At 38.6% G+C, this 10,982-nt stretch overlaps 1 long non-coding RNA gene across 2 annotated transcripts; it reads left to right on the forward strand.

Moving 5' to 3' along the window:
• Positions 1-1,734: 1,734 nt before the first annotated feature.
• Positions 1,735-6,834, forward strand: LOC106095937 (uncharacterized). 2 transcript variants are annotated; one of them, XR_009396426.1, is made up of 4 exons: positions 1,735-2,033; positions 2,090-2,781; positions 2,847-3,276; positions 6,306-6,834. It is a non-coding gene; the product is annotated as an uncharacterized LOC106095937 (long non-coding RNA). The 2 variants fall into 2 exon arrangements; XR_009396425.1 differs by lacking the exon at positions 6,306-6,834 and adding an exon at positions 3,336-3,956 and having other exon boundaries at positions 1,736-2,033.
• The last annotated feature ends 4,148 nt before the right edge of the window (positions 6,835-10,982 follow it).

Genomic DNA, 10,982 nt, shown 5'->3' on the forward strand with positions numbered 1-10,982 from the left:
CAAAGAAGGATATAAAAAAAGATTTGCTCTGCTTTTAGAGCGATATCAAGATATGGTCCGGTTTGGACCACAATTAAATTATATGTTGGAGACCTGTGTAAACTGTCAGCCAATTCGAATAAGAATTGCGGCCTCTGGGGCTTAAGAAGTAAAATAGAGAGATCGATTTATATGGGAGCTGTATCAGGGTATAGACCGATTCAGACTATAATAAACACGTATGTTGATGGTCAAGAGAGGATCCGTCGTACAAAATTTCAGGCAAATCGGATAATAATTGCGACCTCTAGAGGCTCTAGAGGCTCAAGAAGTCAAGATGCCGGATCGGTTTATATGGCAGCTATATCAGGTTATGAACCGATTTAAACCTTATATGATACAGTTGTTGAAAGTAAAAATAAAATACGTCATGCAAAATTTCAGCCAAATCGGATAGGAATTGCGCCCTCTAGAAGCTCAAGAAATCAAGTCCTCAGATCGTTTTATATGACAGCTATATCAGGTTATGAACCGATTCGAACCATACTTCGCACAGTTGTTGGATATCATAACAAAATACTTCGTACAAAAATTCATTCAAATCGGATAAGAATTGCGCCCTCTAGAGACTCAAGAAGTCAAGACCCAAGATCGGTTTATATGACAGCTATATCAGGTTATGAACCGTTTTTAACCATACGTGGCACAGTTGTTGGATATCATAACAAAACACGTCGTGCGAAATTTCATTCCAATCGGATAAGAACTGCACACTCTAGAGGCTCAAGAAGTCAAGACTCAAGATCGGTTTATATGGCAGCTATATCAGGCTATGAACCGATTTGAACCATACTTGGCACAATTGTTGGATATCATAACAAAACACGTCTTGCAAAATTTCATTCCAATCGGATAAGAATTGCGCACTCTAGAGGCTCAAGAAGTCAAGACCCAAGATCGGTTTATATGGCAGCTATATCAAAACATGGACCGATATGGCCCGTTTACAATACCAACCGACCTACACTAATAAAAAGTATTTGTGCAAAATTTCAAGCGGCTAGCTTTATTCCTTCGAAAGTTAGCGTGCTTTCGACAGACAGACGGACGGACGGACATGGCTAGATCGACATAACATGTCGCGACGATCAAGAATATATATACTTTATGGGGTCGCAGACGAATATTTCGAAGAGTTACAAACCGAATGACGAAATAAGTATACCCCCCATCCTATGGTGGAGGGTATAAAAAAACAAATTATGGAGGGACCAGAAGGGAGCGAGCACAACGGAATGTGTATAAGAGCTAAGCTAATGTGGCGTGTTGGAGGACAGAGGTTAGCATGTCCGTCTATGACTCTGAGCGCCTGGGTTCGAATCCTGGCGAGACCATCAGAAAAAATTTTCAGCGGTGGTTTTCCCCTCCTAATGCTGGCAACATTTGTGAGGTACTTTGCCATGTAAAATTTTTCTCCAAAGAGGTGTTGCACTGCGGCTATAAAAGGAGGCCTCTTAGCTCATTGAGCTTAAAACTTGAACCGGACTGCACTCATTGATATGTGAGAAGTTTGCCCTCTTCCTTAGTGGAATGTTCATGGGCAAAATTTGCAATTTGAAATGTGGCGTGTTGGGCCACCTATGGCCCGCGGTGTGAACATACCGCCCCTTACGATGGTACGCAACCATGTTAAAATAATTAATAATACATACTTAAATATGTATGTACATATAATACTATAAGCGTGTGTCGAATGATAGCAATGACATAGGGGGTTATTTTTTACGATGGTGAGAAAAAAATGTTAATTTTGAAGTGCCAATCGACCATTTTTTCTAACTCTGACAAATTTTGACGTTTGTCAAAAATCAAAAGTAAACAAGATGTGCGCGCCACATAATAATACAGGAAAAAGCCTGAAAATAATAATTATTTGTGAAATGAATATTTTTCCAACATATTTCCCATTACTGCTAGCAGTTATATTGCAAATGCGAACGTTGCAATATGGAGATATTTTAGGTCTAGCTTTGGAAAAGAGGAAAACACGGCTAGTAAGACAAGTAATGTTATATTAAAAGCATATGTATTAATTATTTACCAATTTTAGGAAGTTTTGTATAAGGAACCTTCTTCACGAACCATTACTTCACGAAAAATGAATGCAAATGCAAATTTGCTTCTATTTTTTACATAAATATGATGAACGAAATATGAATAGAAAAAACACTACACGGCGGCGCTTTAATTTCATTAAACTACAAACACAAAACTGTACTTTTGTCAATTATTGTTAAATAACTACCTTTTAGAATTCCGCTGCCAATGATAATAAACAATAACTTTACTCATTTTATGCCGTACGCAAGTTGGTTACCAAAACGCAAATGAATTTACAATTACTGACATGGGACTTTGCTCAACGTCAAAATTTGCTGTGCTGTCAAAAATCTTACTAGCCCCTGGGCTACTCAAAAATTATTCATCACGCTTAACGTCATATTTTTACTATCCCTACAACTTTGCTGCTTTAAAATCAATTCAATAAGTAAATGGCGTTAAGAACTATTCATGACGGTGGTAATGGGGTTCTAATAACTAGACAAATGTATAATTATGCAAAAGACGGCAAGAACAAATAAAATAATTCAAATGCGATCGTTATTGACCCAATGCAGTGTGATTATTGCTCCAGCTCCTCGCTTATATCGACATGCCCGAAAAAGGCCGTCCCAAAAATGGTTTCTTGGGCAAATCGCATGTTGTCTTCCTTCTTTGGAAGTCACAAGAGTGGAGTAACGCGTAAGTAAATTGGTGGGACAGAGGGAGCAGCCGTCCTTGTATTTAATGAGTTTCCCTTTCCTCAGTGGTGGCAGGATCAGAAATCGACGGCATCTGCCCAGAGGGTGCCGAGTCATCAAAGTTCATGGTAGATGGGAGAGACAAATTCAATTAACAGCGTCACGAATAGAAATGCTAATCAGATTGGGCCAGGAAAGAGTTAGATGTTATATTTTTATTTTGCTCGTGGAAGAAGCACAATTTTGTGAACAGGAGGGGTAATCATACCGTTTTGAGTTCTTATGTCGACAATTCGTACCTGGATGTCACGACCAGTATACAATTTTACATTACAAGTGGATTCGTTTAGTAAAAGGACTAAATCGTTAAGAACCAGTTTCTCCTGGTTGGATTTCCATTTGAATAGCTTATGGAGCTCCGTCAGGTACTCGAATTTCCACCAACGACAAAATTCCTGCTAGATAATATTGCGAATTTAGACAACATTCGATGGAGGTAGGTATTGTGGCAAATTCATGGAAAGTGTGATGTATTTGTCCGGCAATCTTTTTTAGGTGCGTCTTACAACTTTTCACACCAGCCCTCTCATATGCGGGGTAGCAGCCGGTATGAAATGCCACTATACTTGTTGAAACCTGTAGCGAGAAAGAACTTCATCACGTAACTCAGACACAATTTTTTTGGAGTTAGAGTTTAATTCTCTTGCAGCACCCACAAAATTTCTCCCGTTGTCCAAGTATATTTTCCTGCGGGCACCCTGGCGAGAGCCAAATCAGAATAAAGCAGGTAGAAAGGCTTGCGTCGACAGATCACTTACGGGATCAAGATGGATAACTTATGTAACAAAACAAACAAAGAGACAAAAATACCCTTTAGTAAGCCGGCATCCTGGACCACGAAAGTTCTTAAGAAGTCGACTCCTGTCGTTGCAAAGGGTCGGCCAAATATTGTCCTCTTTTGGGGAAAAGGAGCTATTATTTAGCCCTGGCGTGTATGTCTCGCTATAGTACACTTCTTGCAATGACTTATTCGGGTTTTTATAAGATTCTTGGCCTGTATTATCCAACACTCAAGTCAGACTGTTGCCAGAGTCAATTGAATACCCCCATGAAAAGTGAATTTATGAATAAAGTCAACATACAGTTGCGCGTACCGGGTTTGGTATGCCAGAACGACTGGATGCCTTTCGCCGTATGACAGGGCCAATGTTGATCCTAGGCAGCCATTAGCACGAATCAAGTGCGTTTTATCCAAAAACGGAGTTAGTGTAGGAAGAGAACAGTTTGAAAGCAATTTATGAACTTTGGTTAGGCAAGCGTATTCTGCTGGGAAAAAGATGCGCTGGGACATAGACATGAGTTTGTCTCGTACGTGAGCCAACTCGCCAGATGACAATTTCACAGATCTTGGTTGGGCATTATATTTGTAAGACGGATGTATTCCATTGAAGAGTCGAAAAATGTAAGCTACCACATGTAGCGCACGACAGAGGCAAGAGAAACGGTCAAATCCATCCTCCAGCTCGCTTGACCTAGCAATATGAACCTAGACCGACCTCTCCTTCATCGAAGTGTCTGGTATTTGCGGAGTCGTGGGCCAATATACTCCATCTTCCCACAACCATGGTAGTCCCTGCCACCACATATCACACCCCTTCAGTTCCAAAGGGGTTAGCCCCCTAGTTGCTAGGTCAGCCGGGTTATCCGAAGTTCCCATATGACTCCAGTCACTGCCAACTTTCTCGTGAATAATAGAGACCCTATTGCCCACAAAGGTAGTCCAACTATGCGATGGTTTTTTGAGCCAAGATAATACTATAGTCGAGTCGGACCAACGAAATAACGTGCGAGGTTGAACACAAAGTTAAGGCAACACGGAATTGGCTAATTCGGCCAACTATAGAGCTCCACCGAGTTCTAGGCGAGGCACAGACATTTTCTTTATGGGCGCTACCTTAGACTTAGCGACGAGCAGCCTTGTAAATACATTGCCCTCTATCTCAACTCGTTTATAGAGCACCGCGGCATACGCTAACTCGGAAGAATCACTAATACCGTGAAACTCCACTTTACAGAGTTTTGAGTAATTTATCCACCGGGATATGTTTATTTCCTCTATTTCTCCATAATCGGCAATGAAACTTTTCTATTTCAGAAGAGATAAAGACAGATAGCATTTCTCTTTTAGTAAAATGTTTCTTATGGGTCAATTTTTAAGTGAGCAAATAGAATGACTCCGAAACCGCATTCCATCTTATCCATATAGTTTTTACTAAGCTCTTATTACCAGATTCTAGAAATTGCTCGTTGAACAAGTGAATACGGGCAAGCCTTTCAGCGTTTCTTTCTTACTGGAAGTCCATTTCTGCAGCTGAAAAGTAGCGTGCTCCAGAATTGATATAAGCTGGCTTCGAGCTTCTATTGCTTCTGCAATCAGATGAGCCCCAACTAGAGATTCATGGACATACATATTGTGCTTAAGAATTCTTGAGCCTACAGGAAATTAATTTTTTCATCCTCCGGCAATTGCTACAGAGCCAATACAGTGCGCAGTTGACGTCAAAGTTACTGTGTTAATTTGATAATACTGCATATCCTCATCGGGAAGCACGAAATAAAATGCGCTGGTATGGAACATGATCGGGATTGACCAGTATTTGCCTGTACATTTTGCTAATATCTGTGTTAAACGCAACAAAGTGAAGTGATTACGCGGTTCGAAGGATTACTGTTTACCTGTTGAGGCCGTGTTGGCGTCACCTTGTACCGAGATAACTGGCGTAAGACCTTCCCGGACAACACCACCGGCTGATCACTCCACTTTGTTGCCTGTTTATTTTACCCACTACTACTGTTTTCCCCAACAAATCCAATCACAAAAAATCAAAATCACAAGGCTTTCTTCGGCACACGTCCGTATTTGTCCCTTCAACTTTTCTTAATTAAAAACTATACTAACCTTCATCAATTTTAAAAGTCCACAAAGACAGAGCGTGAAATAGAACCCGCAAGTGTGGGTTCTGTGTTCAACCACCACAAAGGCCAGTGAAGGAGGAACGAAACAAAAAAAAAATATAAATTTTGAAGAGAGCGAGCTCAGCGGGATGTTCACACACGCGAGTACATACATATTTGTATAAGAGCTAAGGTAATATGGCATGTTGGGCCACCTATGGCCCCCGGTATGAACAATTCCAATATGTCATAATATCCAAAATTACTGTGTCACTAAGCCTAAATTTATTTATGCTATAACACTAAAAACGAGAAAATGTCCAAAAAATATCCCTTTCCAACGTTTTGTTTTTTCTCTTTAATGTATTGGGTTGCCCAAAAAGCAATTGCGGATTTTTTAAAAGAAAGTAAATCCATTTTTAATAAAACTTTGAATAAACTTTAATCTATAATACTTTTTTATACTTTTTTTCTAAAGCAAGCTAAAAGTAACAGCTGATATTTTTGATTGATTACATATAGATGGCGCAAATAATATTGATTTTAATGTCATTTATTCATTTGTTTCAGTTTTTATGGAAAAGACCCGAGAAGGACAAATCAACACCTACAATGTCGCTTTCGATACCCCTATACTTTCAAAGGTATTTCTAGCCATGTCTATGGTATACCTGCAAAATTAATAAGACTCTGCAGGATGATACTTGCTGAAACACGATCCTCAGTAAGAATAGGAAATAACCTCTCCGAACCATTTAATATCAAACGAGGTTTCAGACAAGGAGACATTTTATCGTGCGATCTCTTTAATATCCTGCTGGAGAAGATTATATGGCGAACTACTTACAAGACAACACATGCTACTCGCCTATGCCGACATCGATATCATGCATGGTACAATTAAGAGGTAGAGTCATTAGCAGCACAACAAAAATCTACCCTCAACGAAACTACCTTAAGTAGCAAATGCCGTAAATTGAAATGTCAAAGTGGGTTTAGAAATAAACTTTGTTTTACAACTTATCTTCTTCAAATGTGTTTTATAATTGTATCTTCATCCTTATAACACTGTTTTGTTGCTTTTGCGTGGAATATCGGATCGAACAGAACATATTTTTAAGATCTTAGAAAAAATCACAGCTGTGTTATAAAGCCTTTGACATATAGATGTACGGCAAAATCAAAACAATAATAAAAAAAATTTTACTCAGCTGTTCGCATGACCTCACCTAGTTGGTGCATCCTGGATATCATGGGTCGGAAGTAGTACCTGCAGTCTTATAAAAAATCGAAAGAGAGTCAGTGAAAATGGGTCTGGCAGTAAATGGAGATAAGACAAAATGGATGGTATCAACTCCCAAAACGCCTTGTACAACCGATCAGATAAAGAAAATGAAGAAAGCTGGGAACCACAACTTTGAGATAGCCAGTAACTTTATCTACTTCGGCACCGCCGTAACCGAAACGAATGACACTAGATTTGAAATAAATCGAAGAATAATACTGAAAAACAGATGCTTCTGTGGATTAAGGAAGCAGTTTAGAAACAAGACCACCTCTCGACAGACGAAGATTACACTATACAAGACACTGATACTATCCGTGTTGTTATATGGTTCCGAGGCATGGGTACTTGTAAAAACAGACGAGGCAATGGTTGCAGTATTTGAGAGAAATATTCTTCGTAAAATATATGGACCAGTTTGCGTTAATGGAGAATATAAGCGTTGCACAGTGGGAGAAAATCGAAAAAAAAACTAGTAAAAAATATGCTCTTCGAGAACGGGTTGTGTTATCATTTTGAAATTTGAAATAGTTTACGATTTGCCTGCAATTTAGCATGAAGTGTTTTGTTATAACTTTCAACAACTGTGTTAAGTAAGGTCCAAATCGGTCCATAACCTGTTATAGCTCCCATATAAACTGATCTCGGATCTTGATTTCTTGAGCTGCTAGAGCGAGCTATTATTATACGATTTGGCTGAAATTTTGCATGAAGTGTTTTGTTTAAACTTTCAACAACTGTGGTCTAAATCAGCTCACAACCTGATACAGCACCCATCTAAACCCATACTTCTTGAGCCACTAGAGGCCGCTTCCACTTTGGTCTCCAACAACCAAACCAAGCATAGCACTTCTTATCCATCATCCTTTGTTTGCCTATAAAGAGATACCGGGCAAAGAACTTGACAAATGCGAACCACGGTGGAAGGTATATATGATTCGGCCCGCCCGAACTAAGCGCGCTTTTACATGTTTAGTATTTAGAGAGCAGAACAAGCCAATTGCTGGCTTAGGTGTATATCCAAAAGGGAATGGGGCGGATAAATATCCGCCCCATTCCCTCTAACTTTTCAATCAACCAAACCTTGCATATATTGTATATAATTTTAGGACCTTACATCCATGCGGTGGAAAGATATTAAAGTCATTTGCGTGTTTAATTGTTGGTTTCAGTTTTTCTTGAAGCAAGTTTTTGATGTGCCCAAAGACAGACAGACCTTTGTTTTGCCCCAATTTAAATGTGAACTATTGGCTCATGCTAGGCGTGCTTGATGTTTGGGTTCCATAGATATTGTGGCATTTGTTCGAAAAGAAACGGCCAGACGTATAACTTGTTGTAGTTGCAATCATTTGCAATTTTTTCTTAAGCTTAAATTATAAGACAATCTACAAAATTCTGTTGTAAGTAAAATATTTCTAATATACAATAGTTGGGATTAAAAAAGTGTATATAGTCAATAGATTTATGATGAGATTTTTTTCATTCTTATAAGTTGTAAGTTTTTGTTACATAAAAAGTTTACAGAAAACCACAAATTTCGATTATAGGGACACAGTTGCTTTAAAGGCGATGACAAAAGCAAAGATCTGATTTTGCTCTGCTTCTATACGAGTATTAAAAGATTTAAATAATATCAAATAAGGTTTTGTTTAGCACAACCATTTCTGTGTTTGAAACATTTTTTTGTATGTGAGTGAGGGTGTTTAGGACAACATTAACGTGTTTCTAGAGAGTTTGGTTTTGGTTTTGGTTTTGTTTACTTCAAGGTTACTTTTGCTTGTTTGCTATTTGTGTAGTTGTTATTGTTCAACTATTGAATATAGTGTTAAAAAAGTGTGGTAGCCACAACATTAATATAAACATTCAACATTATATCCTCAGGTATTTGCTTTATCTTTAAACTATGGTATAATAAGACGATGTTAGTTAGATGGTACATAGTAAATGGTAAATTAAAGCGTATCTGTTTTTGGGGTTTTTATTGAGTTTCACAATAATTATGTATACACATATATGTATATAGAAAGATATGTACTAAGTTTTTGTTATGTTCAGTGACAATAATGCCTAAAACGAAAAAATAAAAATCAATTCAAATGTCCACCTTATCTATGCCTTATTATGTAGCTTTGAGTTGCCAACCTTATAGTTTTCCCTGCCTTGTCCTTTTAGACGTAGCCCGTAGCTCGTAGCCCGTAGCTCTTGTTACACGATGTAACATTTGATAAGATTCTGCAGCCGTTTGAAATTTTTAGCTTAAAATTAAAATATTGTATGTGTAAAGTTGAAACTGAAATGCTCAATAGCTTTTTTTTGATCATTTTGATTAAGTCTGCAAATTTGCCATCTTTTTTTCCAAAAACAATGTCCTTGAAAGGGATAGGGGCAAAAAAATGTTTGTTAAGTTTTGTTTGCTTTGAAGACTTGTAATTGGTTTTTTTTTAACTTTTATTCGTTTTTAATTGTAGCATAGTTTTTGTTAAATATTTTCTGTTTTTTCTTTTTTATTTTTTTTCTTAAAGTTGCATTATAGCGGAAGAGTAAGAAGTAAAAAAGACTAACTACAGTTGATAATAACTAAGACTAAATATATACGAAGAAGACTAACAGCCATTTATTGTTTGAATTTCACATTTAAAAGAGAGTATAGCCTATAATTTTGTTTTCTTTGCTGTGGGAGTTTTTAGGTTAATATTTTTTTCTTTCTTCAATTCACTATCAGAATAATTTGTATTCTACAAGAAACCCGTGGATTTCGATCGATCTACTGAGATGTTTCAAAACTTATAACTCAAAAAAGAAACAGCAAACTTAAATGGGCATATGCATATAAAAGTTTGGCATATTTTTAAAATTGTTTCACAAACGCTCTCCATTTTTCAAAAGGAATTCATCCTGGATGACCGGGAAGGATCCCAATATTGGGACCCGTGGCGGGATGGCTGTGAGCACCACACATGCCCGAATATTGAGGTTCGACCTGTGTGCTGTTCATAGCTGTCACGAGAAGCTTAGCTGCGAGCTACCGGGCGCGTTCACAGATTGCGGATAGTGGAATGCTCCATACGGAGTAGATGCAACGGCAGTCGCGGACAATCAGCGCTATCGAGCGGAGAGTCTCAGTGAGAAGTCTTGCACAAATACAAATAGGCGAGTTAGTGGTGCCTTTACCTCACCTACAGGAGCTTGACAAGGATCACCGTCTCTACAGGAAAATGCGGTACAACAACAAGAATATTGGGAAATATGTCCGCAGACTTAATAACAGAGCACGTCGTAAAAAAGAGGAGGTAAATTGGGATGTGTATTACACACGGCTCAAGAAATATAATAAGATAACCAGAGCGACAAAACGTGCCTCCTAGAAGCTGCGACCAGATCGATCGATGAAAAAGTTTCTCTCAAAAACCCATGTCCAAATTGAAACGTTAGTAGACGACATGGGAGTGAGAGCAGAGACAACGGAGGACATGTTGAGGCTTTTGATGAAAAACGGTGTTTTCCACATGATACGACGGCACGCACGGAGACACCGGAATCTTGGAATAATGAGGTTGATCGAAGGGTTATCATAACGGTATTTAGGGTTAAGGAAGCCTTGAGGAGCTTCAGACCATTTAAGCCACCCAGACCTGATGGAATATTTCAGGCGTTACTACAAAAGTAGGCCGACTGTCTGGCGTCTCATCTGGCCACTATTTTCACAGCGTTCCTAGAACTTACATATACTTCGAAAGCCAGGCAGGAGGCAAGGGTGGTATTTATACCAAAGCCCGGCAAGGCAAGTTATGCTACACAAAAGGCCTACAGGCCTATCTATAAGCCTTACGTCCTTTCTACTTAAAGCTATGGAACGCATTGTGGATACCATGATAAATAGTAGGACATCCAGCGAACTGCTCAAATACAAACAGCATGTCTATGTCAAGGGATGATCGGTGGAGACGAGGTTGTGCATAAAA

The sequence above is a fragment of the Stomoxys calcitrans genome, chromosome 1, assembly GCF_963082655.1.
Source record: "Stomoxys calcitrans chromosome 1, idStoCalc2.1, whole genome shotgun sequence".
Taxonomy (NCBI): domain Eukaryota; kingdom Metazoa; phylum Arthropoda; class Insecta; order Diptera; family Muscidae; genus Stomoxys; species Stomoxys calcitrans.